Source organism: Benincasa hispida, chromosome 8 (genome assembly GCF_027475165.1).
Source record: "Benincasa hispida cultivar pf3 chromosome 8, pf3_genome.v1.1, whole genome shotgun sequence".
In the NCBI taxonomy this organism is placed as follows: Eukaryota; Viridiplantae; Streptophyta; class Magnoliopsida; order Cucurbitales; family Cucurbitaceae; genus Benincasa; species Benincasa hispida.
In genome coordinates, this window is record NC_143485.1 from 26,812,181 (window position 1) to 26,830,067 (window position 17,887).

A 17,887-nucleotide genomic window follows, 5' to 3' on the forward strand; every position below is an offset into this window, starting at 1 on the left:
AGTTGGTTTATGTGAATTACTTTCTTAGCATCTATAAGTGCATCTAGTAATTGAATTATATTTTGAACTTCAAGTTCACATTGATCTGTACGGGGTTCTAAATAAGATAATCATGATACATTCAATGTAATTTATTTTTCTAACTTTTTAATTCCTCCGCTTAGTGTTGGAAAATTTGTCTCATTAAAATGAAATCAGCAAATCGTGCAGTAAATACATCACTCATTAGAGGTTCAAGATATTTAATAATTGATGGGGAATCAAATCAACATATATTCTTAACTTCCTTTGAGGACCCATCTTAGTACATTGTGGTGGAGCAATTGAAACATATGTTACAAATCCAAAAATTCTCAGATGGAAAATATTTGGCTCGAAGCTGTAAGATAATTGTAATGGAGAGTATTTATGATGGTCTAATGCGCATGAGTGACACAACATGCAAAATAACATGACCTCATACAGATGTAGGAAGCTTAGTTCTCATAAATAATGTTCTAGTAATGAACTTCAAATGTTTTATAAATGATTATGCTAAACCATTTTGTGTATGAACATGAGTCAAAGGATATTCAACACTTATCCTAAATGACATACAATAATTATCAAAAGTTTCGGATGTTAATGAAAGAATTAAATTCCTCGCAGAAAGATGTGAACGTTGTGCATTTGACAATCAATTTGAAAAACAAAAAATAATAGAAAAGAATGTTAGAACCTACAAACATGCTTTTCTACAAAGAGAAAGAGGAAGAGAAGACTCACCCTTAAAGGATTTCTCTTCTTCACGAATTTCCTCTCCTAGATTATGAACAACATTCTGCACGAACACGAGTATTCTTCCATCACATAACACACCACCACACAACAATCTTGCTATTCTCCGGTAAGGAATAAGGATGTGTGAGCTCCTTAGAGTTCTTGGGAGAAGGGAAGGAAGATTACTGAGAATTTTAGAAAGGAAATTTTCAGAGAGGTTTTCTTCCGTGTTTTCACGTTAACCATTTCACTTTCATTCCTTTTCTGTATTCTCAATACAGATAAAATATGAAGAGGAAGAGTGAGGGAGTTACTCTAACTCCCACCCACGTGTTGAAGAATAACTCCCCTATAATGGGGAGTTATCAGTTAATTATATTATTTAATATAAAATAAATGATTAATTAACTAACTTGGTTAATAATATAATATGCATTTTAATCACATTAAAATGCACACCACTCTTATAACTTATAGTTTTAATCTCATTCATATAAACAATATTTGAATCTCATTCAACTATTTATCTCTCACATATTATATAGTTGTAATTATAAATCATATTTATAATTAACTATATATTATAATGTATCAATATACATTAAACTTTATATTAATCACATTAATATAACTAATACCTTTAATCCCTTTAAATAATTTGAGGAATTCAAATTATTCCAAAAACAATTATTCATTGTTTTTATCCTTAGTGAGCTAACAAGGAGACCTTAAGAACCTACGATTAGAAGCTTAATAATACGAGATTGATTAATTAAATTCTTTAATTAAGTTAATAACATTCATTAACTATCGGTCACTCTACTAAAGATTGACAACTGCACTCTTTGCACTATAGACATATTTCTGTGTCCATAGATATAACCAATCAACAGTAGGTTGAACCTTCATGAATTGCTCATAACTACAGTTGAATCAAATTACAATTTTACCCTTGTAGTTACATCTAACTCCTTAAGTACCACTAATCCCTCTAATGAACAGTTAGTTATAGTCCATCTATAACCTAAATCTTTCTTTGGCTAGTGAGAAAGTGAGGCGCCTCATTGTTCAAGACTCAAAATTATCTCTTAAGGGAGAAATTCATCTACTTACCCTCAAGACGAAAAGAAGTGAATTTCATCTTTTGTAGTTGTGTTTCCAGCTCCCCACTCAGACAAATTCTTAAAATGGTAGGTTTATTAAGTCGATGAATCTGGCCATTCTCACCCATACGGATCAAAGGACCGCCCTTATAGATAGGAGTTCACAACTAACTCATGATTATGGTCAAGTAACCTATAGTCATTCTAACGAAATGTTAATCTCTTCAAGAAATGGGGTTATAAAAAAAGACTAATCATTTCACGGTCCGATCTTATACAAACTCTTGGTATAGGATAGCCTCATTCACATGTCTCCACATGAACGATAGAATCATATCCTTTGTAACACTTTACAAAAATTGTAAAAATTATAAAGTGGGTCGTATCAGTAGTATCACCAAGATAGATACCCAACCTTATCTATATACCATAAACCATTTAGGTTATTAGTTAACATGATCCACTTGTATGTTAACCACATACATGTTTAAGTCACATAAAATAAACTTGGAACTTAATTTTTTGCATTGGCTTAATGAACATTAATTGTCAAATAAAATGAAATCTTATTGTGGTATATAAATAACTCGTATGCAAAATTTACAAACTATGAAACCCACGAGATTTAGGGTATCAACCCTAACAATCTCCTACTTTACCTAAAGTTAGTGAGGTGTCCAATATAAAGTGTAAAACAAAGTAAAGTACACAATAAAATAAACTAGGGTATACGTTATACCAGTAACATCTCCCATTTGCCCTAGACAAGATGGTTCATGTCCCGTAGATCCAGACTCTCTAGGTGACCCTAAAAAACATTAGTCATGAAAACCTTTGTAAATGGATTAGCAACATTATGCTCTGAAGTGATCTTCTTGACGATCACGTCTCACTGGTGCAGAATCTTTCGCACGAGATGATATTTGTGCTCAATATGCCTTCCACTTTTATAGCTCCTAGGCCCCCTGGAATTTACCACAACACCACTATTATCACAATAAAGGGTGATGAGCTTTGACACGTCAGGAACAACTTCCAGGTCTGTCAACAACTTCCTGAGCCGTATAGCCTCCTTGTCAGCTTCATAAGCAGCTACATACTTTGCTTCCATGGTAGTGTCAGCAATGCAACCTTTCTTTGTACTTCGCTAGACTACAACTCCTCCGTTAAGAGTGAATATTGATCATGATGTGGATTTTCTAGAATCCCTATCAATCTGAAAATCAGAGCCAGTATATCCTATAAAGATCAAATCCTTAGCTCCATATACAAGCATGTAGTCTCTTGTTCTCTGAAGATACTTGAGGATGATCTTAACTGCATTCTAGTGATCAAATCCTAGATAGGACTGTCTATTGACAATTTTAACTGCATAGCAAATGTCAGATTTGTACACAACATGGCATACATTAGGCTGCCAACAACTGATGCATAAAGAATCTGTCTTATTTCCTAAACCTCTTGAGGAGTCTTAGGACACTATTCCTTAGACAAGACAATTTCATGCCTAAAAGGTAATAAACCCCTCTTGGAATTGTGTATCGAATATTTGACAAGCATTTTGTCAATATACAATGCTTGAGACAAGGCCAACATTTTTTTTATTGTGATCCTTGATGATCTGGATCCCTAGAAAAAACTGTACCTCACCTAAATATTTCATTTGGAATTGGTCGGCTAGCTATTTCTTACAATTTTCAATTGACTTACATCATTCCCAGTGAGTAGGATATTATCCACATACAACACTAAGAAAGCTACTAAATTGTTGATGATTTATTGTAGACACTGAAGGAACTCTTATTCAAGAGAACCAGTGAGTGGAAGCAAGATCTTTCCAAGCCCATTGTGAAAGAATAAAGGCATTCACAAATATACAAAATAGTTATGCATCTTAGAACAAATTACAGCATGCTTTAGTAATCAAATACAACAGGGAATGAGAGACATACCTTTGAAGAACACTTCTTCTATCAATCTCTCACTCTTATGAAGAACTGGACAATAACCTCTCGCTATCGTTCGGGTCACCTAGCCAATTGTCTAGTACTCACGAATAGTCTTCTCCTCGAACAAGCACCTTTCGACACAACCATTTGACAACCTTGGTATTCTTGGAGTGAGAATCCAGGAGGTGTAGGCTCTATGTGAATTTGGTAAAGGGATGGAGGAAGGAAATGATCTAGCTACATGATCAAGCAAGTGGGAGGAGGTTCTGTCTATCTCATAGACTGGGTTGCTTGATTGTTTAGTAAATCCCGCTAGTACATGATCGTTTAATAAAACATGATGTATCATTCACACGATCGTTTAGTAAGTGTCGCTCTATCACTGGATCATTTACATGATCGTTTAATAAAAGTCGCTTTACACGATCGTTTAGTCTCTCGCTTGAAGGCTATCATGTAGTCTCTCGTGAGCTAAACGATTAGTAATGCAACTAATGAAGCGATCTCTTACAAAATAAAAATTCTTTTCATTTTATCCTTCAGTTATTCAAAACTAAAAATAACCTCCTACTTTCATGGTTAATGGAGAAAATAACCAACCACAATTATCACATAATTGTTTTTAATTATAAATAAATATAATAACTAACTTATCATATTATATTTATAACCTATAGTTTTAATATCACATCATATATAATATTTAAACCATAATTCTTTTCTCCTTAATTTAATATAAATCATATTTATATCAAATTCCTCCAATTAATGTATCTCATACATCATATCAATTATATCACATATAATTGAACCAATTTAATTATATCATATATAATCAAATTCCTTCTTGTTAATTTGAACACTTCAAACTAACCCAAAAACTAATTCTCAACTTGAATCCATTAACCTACCAAGGAGATCTTATGAACCTGTAGCTTGAAGCTCCAACTATACGTGAATAACTAACTAAACTCTTTAATCACGAAATCCACCATCCGTTAACTACCGGACACTCCACTAAAGATTGACAACTACACTCTTCTCACTACAGATATATTTCTGTGTCCATTGGATATAACCAATCAACAGTACGATAACCCTTCACAGATCGCTCGTAAGTACAGCTGAGCCAATTATGAGTGAACACCTCTTGGGCCATGAGAAAATGTATAGTGCCACATCGTTCAAGCCCCAGAATTAGCCCTTAAGGGAGCAATATATCTACTTAAGTCTACTTAAATCTATCTACCTAATGAGCAAGCCTTAGAATCAGCCTCGGAATCAGCCCTTAAGGTTATTCAATATTTTTGTCAAAGCCATAAGACTTGATCGTAGTATTAAATCTTGTATTTTAAGATCGAGATGCCTTTTAATACATAAATGGACTAGTTAAGCTTGCAAACCATTTTCTCTTGACCTTGTTTAATGAATCCTTTTGATTGCTGCATGTAAATGGTCCCTTCAAGATTACCATTCAAAAAGGCAGTCTTGACGTCTATTTGTCATATCTCATAGTAATAATATATGGCAATGGACAAAAGAATTTGGATAGACTTAAGCACGACAACAGGTGAGAAATTTTCTTCATAATCCATTCCCTCAACTTGGGCATAACACTGTGCCCCTAGTCTAGCCTTAAAGCTTTGTCCTTTACCATCTACACCTTTTTTCCTCTTGTAGATCTATTTGCAATCTATAGGTTTTACCTTATTAGGTTGATGTACAAGATCCCAGACAGAATTGAAGTATGTAGACTCCATTTTGAGATCCATAACTTTGACTGATTCACCTTTGTCCTTATCATACATTACCTATTTATTGGACAATGGATCCTCAACATCTTCATATGATATGATGGCTAAGGTTTCAATTAAACCCATATAACGAGTAGGTTGGTTCAAAACTGTCCCACTACATCGAGGCATCCTCAACTTTTGAGGTGGATGTGCTTGACTAGATGAAGCGACATTAACAACTCTTATTGATGTAGTAGTAGTAGTTTCATTGGAAAGCTCATTCAACATAATTTTACTATGCGATTTATGCTCCTTGATGCGGCCCTTTTCAAAAAATGTAGCATTTGTTGATACAAATACTTTATTTTCTTTAGGATCATAGAAACAACCATCTCTCATTTCCTTGGGATAGCCTACAAATAGGCATAATTTTGAAAATGGTTCCAATTTCTTTGCATTTGCCTCAAGCATATATGCTAGACAACCCCAAATCCTGAAGTATCATAAACTACCTTTACAATCTCTCCATAATTACAAAATATTTTCAGAAACACTTTTGGACAGAACATTGTTCAAAATATAAGCTGCAGTCATTGTTGCATAACCCCAAAATGCATCAAGTAACTGAGCGTAACTGATCATAAATCGAACCATGTTCAACAAGGTTTTATTTCTCCTTTCCAATAAACTATTTTGTTGAGGTGTACCAGGTCCTGAGAGTTAGGATGTGAATCCATGTTCTATCATATAATTTTAGAATCTTAAATTCATATGCTCTCCACCTCGATTAGTCTTACCTAATGAATTCTCAACTTCAACCTTATGCTCTTTTAACTTTTCAAAGGTTTCAGACTTGTGTTGCATTAGATAAAGATACCCATATCTTTAATAATCATCTATGAAAGGGATGAAATATTTAAATCCTTCTATTGCCTTAACATTCATAGGACCAAACGGTTTAAATGTACAAGTTTTAAGGGCTTTTTTACTCTATAATCTTTTCCAGTAAAATGTCTTTTTGTCATTTTACCTTCAAGGCACAACTCACATACAGGTAAAGAGTTTTCCTCTAACTTGCTTAGATGTCCACTCTTAACCAATCTCTCAATCCTATTGAGATTTATGTGACCTAATCTTATATGTTAAAGAGGGACATTTTCTTTAGGAGAAATCTTTTGTCTTTTATGTTAAGTTGTTGCAGTTCTTAACATTTCAGTATTTAGAAGCACTTTAGATGCTAATAACTTTAGCACATATAAATTACTCTCTAAGTTTGCATACCAAATATGAACACCATTTTTTTTTTTTTTTTTTTATAAATAAACACTTTATTTATATCAAATGAAATAGAGTACTATTTTCAAGCAAACACTTTACAGAAATTAAGTTCCTTTTTAAACCAGAAACTACATAAACATTGTTCAATAACAAGTAAGGTTTCTGAAAAAGTAATTTAATGTCTCTCGCTACAATCGTTGACGCGACCTGCCCTGTTCTAACCTAGATGGTCATCTCATAAGTTCTGAGCTACTGCCATGAATTAATTCCCTAAAAAGAAGAACAAACGTGATTAGTGGTCTCTAAATCAATTATCTAGACCGAATCATCATTCTCCACTAAACAAGTCTCCAAAACCAGTAAATCATGTTTAACATGTTTGGCTTTCTTATTATCTGCAAAATACTTGGGACAACTTCATTTTTAGTATCACTTTTGGTTGCAGTTGAAATAGTTTCATTTGGCAACCTTGGCCTTCTTGCCTTTCTGGGTTGCAATGGGGTTAGGTTTATTCCTTTGACCTCCCCTCTTCTTCTTCCACTTTTTGGTGCCAGATGAAGAAGGCACAGACTTAATGCCAGAGGTCGAGTCTCTGTAGAACTTTCTTGAAGAAGTGGTAACATTTGCTTCTCCTTTTTGTCCCTTGACTTTCATTAGAGACTCGAAAGTCTGTAACTCGTTAAGAAGAGTAGGGATCTAGTCTAGCTTGCTTATAACACCATTACTTCAGAATTGCATGAAATTCTCTGGCAGGGATTCCAGAATAAAGCTAACTTGACTGGCCTCATCAATGACGACCCTATTCATTTCAGCCACGTTGAAAAATACCATCATATTGAAGACATGTTCTTGCATCAAGGTCCCCTCGTTCATACGGGCGTTGAAAATGAACTTTAGAGCATCATGCTTGATCGATGTGGATGGTTGTACAAACATCACTCATAATGAATCCATAATCTCACCTTCAATGACCATGGATTCATGTTTCTTTTCCAAAACTTGAGTCAAGCTAGTAAGAATATGCTCTATGGTCTTCTCATTCACCTTTATCCACCTCTCGTATGTATCCTGAACATTTCGAGGTGCACTAGTAGTGGGAACCTGAAGACACTCCTCAAGTAGGACAAATTTAAGGTCATCAACGATAAGTACAGTGTTAATCCTATTTTTCCATGTAGTGTAGTTATCACCAGTTAATTTATAGCACTTAGCAAATTGATTGTAGCGCTATTCACTATGAAGTTTGCTGAAATCATAAAAATTATTTTATTAGTTACATGCATAACCCTTTAAAACCAATAAAGTTTAAAAAATTTTAGTGTACCCCATGTGACAACTAATTTAGCAATAATGCTTCAGTGATTTAGAATAAAAGCCACCGAAGGGTGGTCAATTACTCCTTCACTCTTATTCCTATAATAATTAATCACCATTTCGGTCAAGAAATTATTAATTTGCTTAAAAATTTCTTGTAAGTGTGACCCTTCATTTTAGACCTTAGAGGTCCGCCGCAATGAGCCAACCGAAAGGAAAACAGATTGGGACAAAAACTAAAGTGATCCTATCCATTTCTGAAGTTTGGAATCAATTTCATGCAAACACTTTTGAAGGGAGACATAAGCAAACGGTGCCATGAAGTCGAGCATGTAATCTCACTACAAACCAATGAAAGAGACCGTGGGATGTGTTGACATACATTCTTCTCCCACTTACTATAAATCCTTTCTTCATTCACCTTGATATTGTGTATTCAAACATCCTCCGAAAAGGGACACAAGTAAAACGATGCCACAAGACCGAGCATAGATCTCACGGTGTGAACTTTTGGGGAGAACGTGAAAAGAAATTGACATATCATATATATCTTTTTCCTCCCACTAAGTGTCCTAAATTTAGGATTTATTATTTAAGTAAATTCAGCTAATAATTTATCTAAGTCCATTGATAAATTGGCCCAATATAACTCTAATGTTAGATAGTTTAATAATAAATTATACAACTTATTAAACACTTTAATAAATTTAATCATGTATTGCATGCTTATAAAGTACTTGTCTAATTCACCTTCCAGGTTGATTCCCAGTTAAGGGAGTTCCGTTTCGTCAGCTTAAATACCTCAGTTCTTAGACAGAACCTTCCTTAAACAAAGGACCTTAGACAATTATTTTTTAAATTTAATCTTTTATTGCATTCATTTTAATCCTCTTAAAACAAATATAAAAGAATAACCTATTTCTAATCATATTAGAAATATTTTTAACATAAGCCTAGGTGAATTGATAAACCATTTAAAATTAATTAAGACTCATGTTGGCATGCAACTCTTGATTATAGATTTTAATCTACATCATTCAACTTGTAACATTTATAAATTAATGAAACATTAAAACCTATAACATGCATCTAATGACATTAATTAAATATAACATTTATATTTATTAAGTAATGTCATGCTCAATGCATTACCATTTTCATCATATAATATAACATTATATTAATCACTGATGAAAATAAAGTATACCCATCATACAATATAACAATTATATTACAGTATGATGCAATGATATGTTTAATGAAACATGCAACCATATAATATAACACTTATATTAAATATGATTGCATGTGCATGCTTATAAGATCATTCAACTATATAATATAACACTTATATCAAATATAATGCATGATCAATGTTTATATTAAGGTGGGATTTTAAAATTATATGGCATGCATTATGCAACACATAATATTTAACCATACATCAAATGCATAAATTAAATAAACAGCAAAATATATTGAATTTTGGCACCCTTAAAAAAGATTAATTAAATCAATATAATCAAATTATATCAATTTAGTTAATTAAAAAATAAAATACATAAAATTAAATTTTTTTAAAAAAAACTACTGCCAAAACGGTCTAGGAGGTTCGAATCTATGAACAGCCAACCATCTGCACACGCACGCAACCAGTCAGAGCATAGCAACACTACTATCGAGCACAGTAAAGCTCCTATTGGTGGGTTGCAAAGTTGTCGTAGTGTAACGCTACACTCGGCCTCAACTTCGCAACATTGTTGCCGAGCATAGCTACGCTAGGCTTTTTGTGCCGCATAGTAAAGCATAGTGTCGCAAAGTTGTGCCTTACGCTCCAACATAGAATGCAACTCTCTACTTCGATCTTCATCCATCTTGCTCCGTCCTTGCTCGCCTTCTTCAGCAACACTTGCCAAAGGAAAGGACACAGACTTACAAACTCGATAGCATAATTTAAATGCCTAAAACAACAGACCTTTACAACTTTGATCACATTAGAGCAGTAAATCTAAGTGCCAAAATTCTAAACCATCTATTTTGCAAACCAACATTCAAAATGCAAAAAAAATTCACCTTTTCTTTTATTTTCGTTTCAAAAGTAAAACTCAAATCCATGATTCGACACTGATATCAATTGAAGGAATCGAACTCCTTGCGGAAGCATGTGAACATCATGTATTTTACAATCAATTTGAAAAACACAAAATAATAGAGAAAAACGTATACATAAATTCACATAATAAACATATTAAAACCTATGAGAATGGTTTTCTATGGAGAGGAAGAGGAAGAGAAGACTCACCCTTATAGAATTTCTCTTCTTCACGAATTTTCTCTTCAAGATCATGAACAACACCTCTCCACGAACACAGGTTTTCTTCCAACACATAGGACACCACAATGCAGCAACCTTGCTATTCTCCGGCAAGGAATAAGGATGTGTGGGCTCCTTAGAGTTTTTGGAATAATAGAGAGGGAATTTTCAGAGAGGTTTTCTTTTGTGTTTTAATGTTAACCACTTCACTCTCACTCATTTTTTGTACTCTCAATACAGATCAAATATGAAGAGGAAGAGGGAGAGAGTTACTCTAATTGCCACCCACATGTTGAAGAATAACGGCCATGTAATGGGGAGTTATCAATTAATTATATTATATAATATAATAGAAATGATTAATTATCTAACTTAATTAATCATATAATATGCATTTTGTCGAAAAACGTTGCTTTGCCCTAGGGGCTTTTTTTGTAATTTTCTTATGGGCCTAGGGTTTCCTATCTGTCTATTTTTTGAGCAAGTCTTTCTGTATTTTGTATCACTTTAATAATAAAAAATAAGTCTCTATCGTGGTTTTTTCTCCCTAGTTCTAGGGTTTTTCACATAAATATCTGTGTTTCTCTTCTTCTTCATCTTTTATCTTCATAATGGTATCAGAGCTAGGCGACAAAACCCTAGCTGGCATTGATAAGTCCCCTTCGACGACGAACTCCGAAATAGTTGCCACGATTAAGGAGGTTGTCCAACAGTACCTAGAGGCTACCGTACCGCGTCTTCTTCAAAAAATGAGTGCAACCCGACAGACAACCCAACCTGTCCACGGACAGATCAGGTTGCGTCCAACTGTATAGGACCGCGTTCAGCAGATTGACGGCGCCTAGGTTGAGCGCGGTAAGGAACCTATCGACAACGGCACCTAGACCTTCAGTAGCGTCCGATCGGTCAAAGCCTAGCCCTCAGTGTAGAAAACCCATACTGCTTTGAACCCTCGGGTGCAAACAGGAAGTCGCGCTGATCTTCTCGACTCGACCAGCCGCAACTTTTTTATTGAACAGCAGCCGCCACTAGTTGGTCCAACCCTGTCGCACTGCAGTAACACGGCACACAGCTCCTTTCCAGCAGGTTCTTTGGCAGCCTTGAATGGTATTTTCCCTGGTGAGATTAAAAAATGATTTGCTTCTCTTCAGCAACAGCTCGCGGATCTTGGGACGGTTCTTGGCACAAACTCACAAAGTGCTCAACCAGATCCATCCAGTCTTCAGTTGTATTTCGAAAACCCAGTAAATTCTTTCTATACTTTACCTACTGCAATTTTGTTGTCTGGATTAATTTGGATTAATTGGAACATTCTGCAGAAATTATTATTGGAGAAAAGCTGAATGGCCAAAATTATTTCTCCTGATCATAATCCATCAGAATGGCTCTAGAAGGAAGACAAAAGTTTGGGTTTCTAACTGTAGAGACACCAAAACCTGAACCTGGGAACCTCTAAGAACGCATCTGGAGAGCAGAAGATTCATTGCTACGGTCAGTTATGGTGAGTAGCATGGAACCTCAAATAGGCAGACCGTTGCTCTATATAGCGTCTGCCAAAGATATTTGGTATGCAGTGAAGCGGTTGTATTCAAAGAAGCAGAATGCATCCAGTCTACATACCTTACGCAAGCAAGTCAATGAATGCAAGCAAGGGACTATGGACGTGACATCATATTTCAACAAATTATCCCTGTTATGGCAAGAAATGGACTTATGCCATGAAATTATCTGGAAGTGTACACATGACGGGACATTATTCCAAAATTAAGGAAGCTGATCGAGTGTATGATTTTCTAGCTCGGCTAAATCCAAAGTTTGACAATTTTCGTAGAGAGATATTGGGCCAACGTCCCACACTGTCGCTTATGGAGGTGTGTTTTGAAATACGCTTGGAAGAAGACAGATCTAGTGCGATGAATAATCTAATAGTCACATCTAATGACGCTGCTGCTTTTGCCACAAAATCCTCTGGGTCTGACAGTGATAAGAAACCTCCACCTGTTTATAAGCAATGCATAAAGCCATGGCACACAAAAGGCCAGTGCTGGAAGATGCATGGGAAACCTCCAAATAATAGGCGATGTCAGTCATAGGATAAGTCCGGCCCTGGACAAGCTCTGGTGAGCGACTCGACGAATGACAAAACCCAGGCTCAACCTCAAATAGATGGTCAAAATAACTTAAGTGCTATTTGGGTTAATGCTTGCACACTCAGGCACAGCTCAGTCCTTCGATCTTATTAGCATTAATGGTAAAAAGCCCTAGATTGTGGATTCAAGAGCAACAGATCACCTAACCGGTTCTTCTGATCATTTTCTATCATACCACCCGAACGCCGACAATGAAAAAATTAGAATCACAAATGGGTTCTTTTCCCCTGTTGCAGGAAAAAGGACATTTCTCTCTTTTTTAGGGTCTAATATTGTGTGATGTGTTGCATGTTCCTAAGATTTCATACAACTTATTATCTGTTAGTAAAATTACAAGAGAGACTTGAACTGTCAAATTTTCTTCTCCCGACATTGTTTTGTTTCAGGATCTGAGCTCGGGGACGACGATTGGCACTGCCCGGCACAATAAGGGGCTCTATTTCCTAACTGATGATACTTCTTCTAGGGATGCTTATAGGACTAGTTTTATTTCATTAAATTTTTCTACTGCTGAAACTGATTTTATGTTATGGCATTACTGTCATGGACATTCTAATTTTCAATCCATGAAGTATCTTTTTCTGTATTTATTTCATAATATTAATATATCGTCCTTATATTACGATGTGTGTATTCAGGCCAAACAAAGTCGTGTCCCCTTTCATTCTCAACCTTACAAACCATCTAGACCTTTTAATCTTATCCACAGTGATGTCTGGGGTCCCTCACCAACCACCACTTCTACAGGCAAGCGTTGGTCAGTCACCTTTATTGATGACCATACCAGACTTACGTGGGTTTTCCTTTTGGCCGATAAGTCTGAGGTGTAATCTTTATTCCAACAATTCTATGGTACTGTAGAAACCCAGTTCAACACAAAAATTGCCATTTTGTGAAGTGAGAATGGGCATGAGTTTGTTAATAACTCTTTTCGGGACTTCCTAGCTTCTAAAGGGATTGTCCATCAAAGCTCTTGTGCCTACACTCCTCAGAAAAATGGAGTAGCCAAGAGAAAAAATAGGAATCTGGTAGAAGTCGTTCGATCCCTTATGATATCTACCTTTCTTCCTTCCTAGGGAGATGCTATCCAAACTGCAGCCCACCTCATCAACCGCATGTCTACCCGTGTTTTAGCCTTTTACACTCCTCTTGACATCTTCAAAAAGTCGTGCCCCAACACCCAGGTAATCTCTAACGTACCTCTCCGAGTGTTTGGTTGTATTGTCTTTGTCCATGCCCACGATCCCAATTGTATAAAATTTACCCCTCATGCCCAGAGATGTGTCTTTGTTGGTTACCCTTTCCATCAACGTGGGTATATATGTTATCATCCCTCGTCTCGAAAATACTTTGTTTCTATGGATGTCATCTTTTTTGAAGATCAACCTTTATTTCTCATTAGTCCTCTTCAAAGGGAGAGTCCTAGTGAAGAGGCTAATTGGTCCATGTATTCTGTTCCCTTAGAGATATCGGCTGAACCTAAACATGTTGATCCTGTTCTTCCTACCAATCATTCCTTGGATAATATACTATAGGAAGAATCTCAGGAAGGAAATAGTGTCACCTGCCGTTTCTCCGACTCCAGTTTATGAGTCTAACTCGATCTCAGCTCCAGGTATGAGCATTTCTGTTTTTGATACTAATGATTGTGTTGAGACTAATACTTGTAGAATGGATAAAGATATAGAAAATGGTGACAGTGCTAAGAAAATAGAAGGGATTGAGGAGGATGAAGAAACTGATGGAAAGAACTGAAGGAAATCGATCACGAGGATTCCCATGAGCAGCAAAAAGATCATTCTAAATTACAATCATGTATGAACATTAAAATTACAGTCAAAACAGATGCATTCAATATAGAAATTACAGCATGATAATACAAAGAATCAAGGAGAAACTCTATACACATTTCTAGACTCATCTCCACACTTCTTGATCACAAACACTCGAACACAGCAACCTCGAACGCTCGAACAACACAACCGCTATGCAGCACGAGCACCGCACACTCGAACTCAGAAATCGCCTAAGTCATGAACACCCCAACAGCATGAACAGCCTCCACAGAACCTTGATGGCGTCGAGTTGAGTATGACACCACCAAGAAGGCTACCTTGGTATTCTCAGTGTGAAAATCCAGAGGATAGGCTCTATGTGGACTTGGTTTGAGGCAGAAGATGGAGGATACAACAATCATGTAAACGATTGAGCAAGTGGGAGATGGCTGAAACCTATCGTATAGGTCTATACCCAATCGTTTAGCTCATCGCTTAGTTCCATGTCTGTCTCTTACAAAACACTACACTATGTCAAGTTGTCGCTTAGTAAGTCTTATTTACTTGACAACTTTCGTGAGATACTTTTCCAAGAGATAAAATCTCAAGTTCAATTTTGACAAAGACTTCTTAAAATTAGGAAAACAATTTTGCTTTTATCTCACGGTTACCATGAAAACCACCAATAACCTCCCACTCAATTGGTTATTAGAGAAAAATATTTAATTATCCAATAATTAACATTATTATAAATATAAACGATAATCAACTTATCATACTATATTTATAACCTATAGTTTTAATATTTCATCTCATGAAACATATAAACCATAGTTCTTTTTATATTCCATGGTACTTAATGTAAATCTCATTTACATTAATCCTCTATTAGATGTATCTCATACATCATACCGATCATATCATATATAATCGAATTACCTCTTGTCAATTTGAACATTTCAAATAAACACCAAGAATTGATCCTTGACTGAATCCATTGAGCTACCAAGGGGACCTTATGAACCTGTAGCTCGAAGTTCCAACGGTACGTAAATAACTGACTAAACTCTTTAGTCATGTGATCCACCATCTGTAACTGTCAGGCACTCCACTAAAGACCGACAACTGAACTCTCTTTACAACAGATGTATTTTGTGTCCATCTTAACCAATCAACAGTGCAACAACCCTTCACAGATAACTCGTAATACAGCTAGGTCAATAACCGTTATGCCCCTATAGTTACATCTAACTCCATAAGTACCACTAATCCCTCTAATAAACATAAGTCATAATCCTACTATGACTGAGTCCTCTCTTCCAAAGAGAAGCTGTGGCCACTATGTTCAAGCCCCGGAATCAGCCCTTAAGGGAGGAATCTCTCTATTTATCCCTGCTTCGGAAAAGAAGTGAATTCCATCTTGTGGATTGAATTCCCAGCTCCCAGATCAGACAAATCCTCAAAAAGGTAGGCATATTGAGTTGACAACCTGGCCACTCTCACCCATACTAATCAAATGACCGCTCTCAAAGGCATGAGTTCCCAAAACACTCAGGATTGAGGTCGTGTCACCTATGGTCGTTTAGGTGAGATGTAAGTCTCTAGTATCAACGACGTTATATACAGAGTCTAGTCATCTCGTGGTCCGGTCTTATACAAACTCTTTGTATAGGACACCCCCGCTCACATGTCTCCACATGATGGTCAGGATCTACCTCTATAGTAGTTTACAACACTTGCAAACCTCTACAAAGCAGGCCGTATCCGTAGTGTCACCAGGATCAGGTATCCAACCTTAATCCTTATACTACAAAACTATTTAGATTATCACTTAAGGCATGATTCACTTGTATATCACACATACATGCTTAGGTTTACATAAGATAACCAACGAGCTTTGTTTATTGGATATGAGTAAATGCCAGAATGAAATAACAATTATTTTATTTGTCAAACAATGTGTCTCAATACGAACAACGAGACCCCAAAAGAATTAGGACACCAATCCCAACAAGAACAACATTAAGGAAATAGCTCCAGAAAACGAGAATAGTGCAAGGGAAGGTGATTGTGTGGAAAGTCCTTTTAAAGAAAGGCCCATGGATCAAACGACTGGTTGTAGTAAGAAACTTGGAGAGGATGAAAGTCGTGATGTATCTCTCGATCTTCCCATTGCTTTGGGAAAAGGGGCTAGATCATGTACGATATCCCTATGCATAGTTACATGACGTATAGTAACTTATCTCCCGAGTTCAAGGCTCTCACTACCAGCCTAGGTATAGTGGTGGTTCCAAATAGTATACATGTTGCCATTGGAGCTCCTGAGTGGAAGGTTGTAGTTATGGAAGAAATGAGAGCTCTAGAAAAAAATGAGACATGGGAATAGGTTGCTCTTCCTAAGGAGCACAAGACGGTTGGATGTAAATGGGTGTTTACTGTTAAGTACAAGTCCGATGGCACGATTGACAGATACAAGGCGAGACTAGTTGCCAAAGGCTTTACTCAAACCTTTAATATCGATTACTCTGAGACATTCTCCCAAGTAGCCAAACTCAATACGATCCGGGTGTTGTTATCTGTTGTTGTTAATAAAGATTAGCCTCTTTATCAATTGGATGTGAAGAATGTGTTTCTTAATGGAGAGCTTGAAGAAGAAGTCTATATGAGCCCTCCATCTGGCTTCGAGAACCAGTTTAAGCACCAGGTTTATAGATTAAAGAAGTCTTTGTATGGGTTGAAATAGTCTCCAAGAGCCTGGTTTGACAGATTCACCACGTTTGTTAAAGCATAGGGGTATGATCAGTGCTTATTGTTTATGTTGCTTAAGCACCCAGTTTAAGCACTCAGACCATACGTTGTTTACAAAGAAGTCTGGTTCGGGAAAGATCTCAGTGCTTATTGTTTATGTACATGACATTGTGTTAACCGGTGATGATACTGTTGAAATTATGAGACATAAAACAAAGATGGACAAAGAATTTGAAATTAAAGATCTGGAAAAATTGTGGTACTTTCTTAGGATTGAGGTGGCTCGGTCGAAGGAGGGTGTCTCAGTTTCACAACGAAAGTATACTATGGATCTTCTTAAGGAAACAAGAATGATTGGGTGTAAACCAGTGGACACCTCTGCGGAGTATAATGCAAAGTTGAGCAATATTAACAATGGAGCTCATGTCAGTAAAGAGAGATATCAGCGATTAGTTGGGAAATTGATATATTTATCTCACACGAGACCTGATATATCATATGTAATGAGTGTTGTCAGTCAGTTCATGCAAGCTCCCTAAGAAGAACATATGACAACCGTTGAACGCATTTTATGATATCTGAAGGGCACTCCTAGTAAGGCCTACTGTTCAGGAAGTCAAGTAAACGTTGCATAGAAGCATATACTGATTCGGACTAGGCTGGGTCTGCTATTGATAGAAAGTCAATGTCTGGGTATTGCACTTTTGTCTAGGGCAATCTGGTCACTTGGAGAAGTAAAAAACATGGGGTGGTTGCTAGAA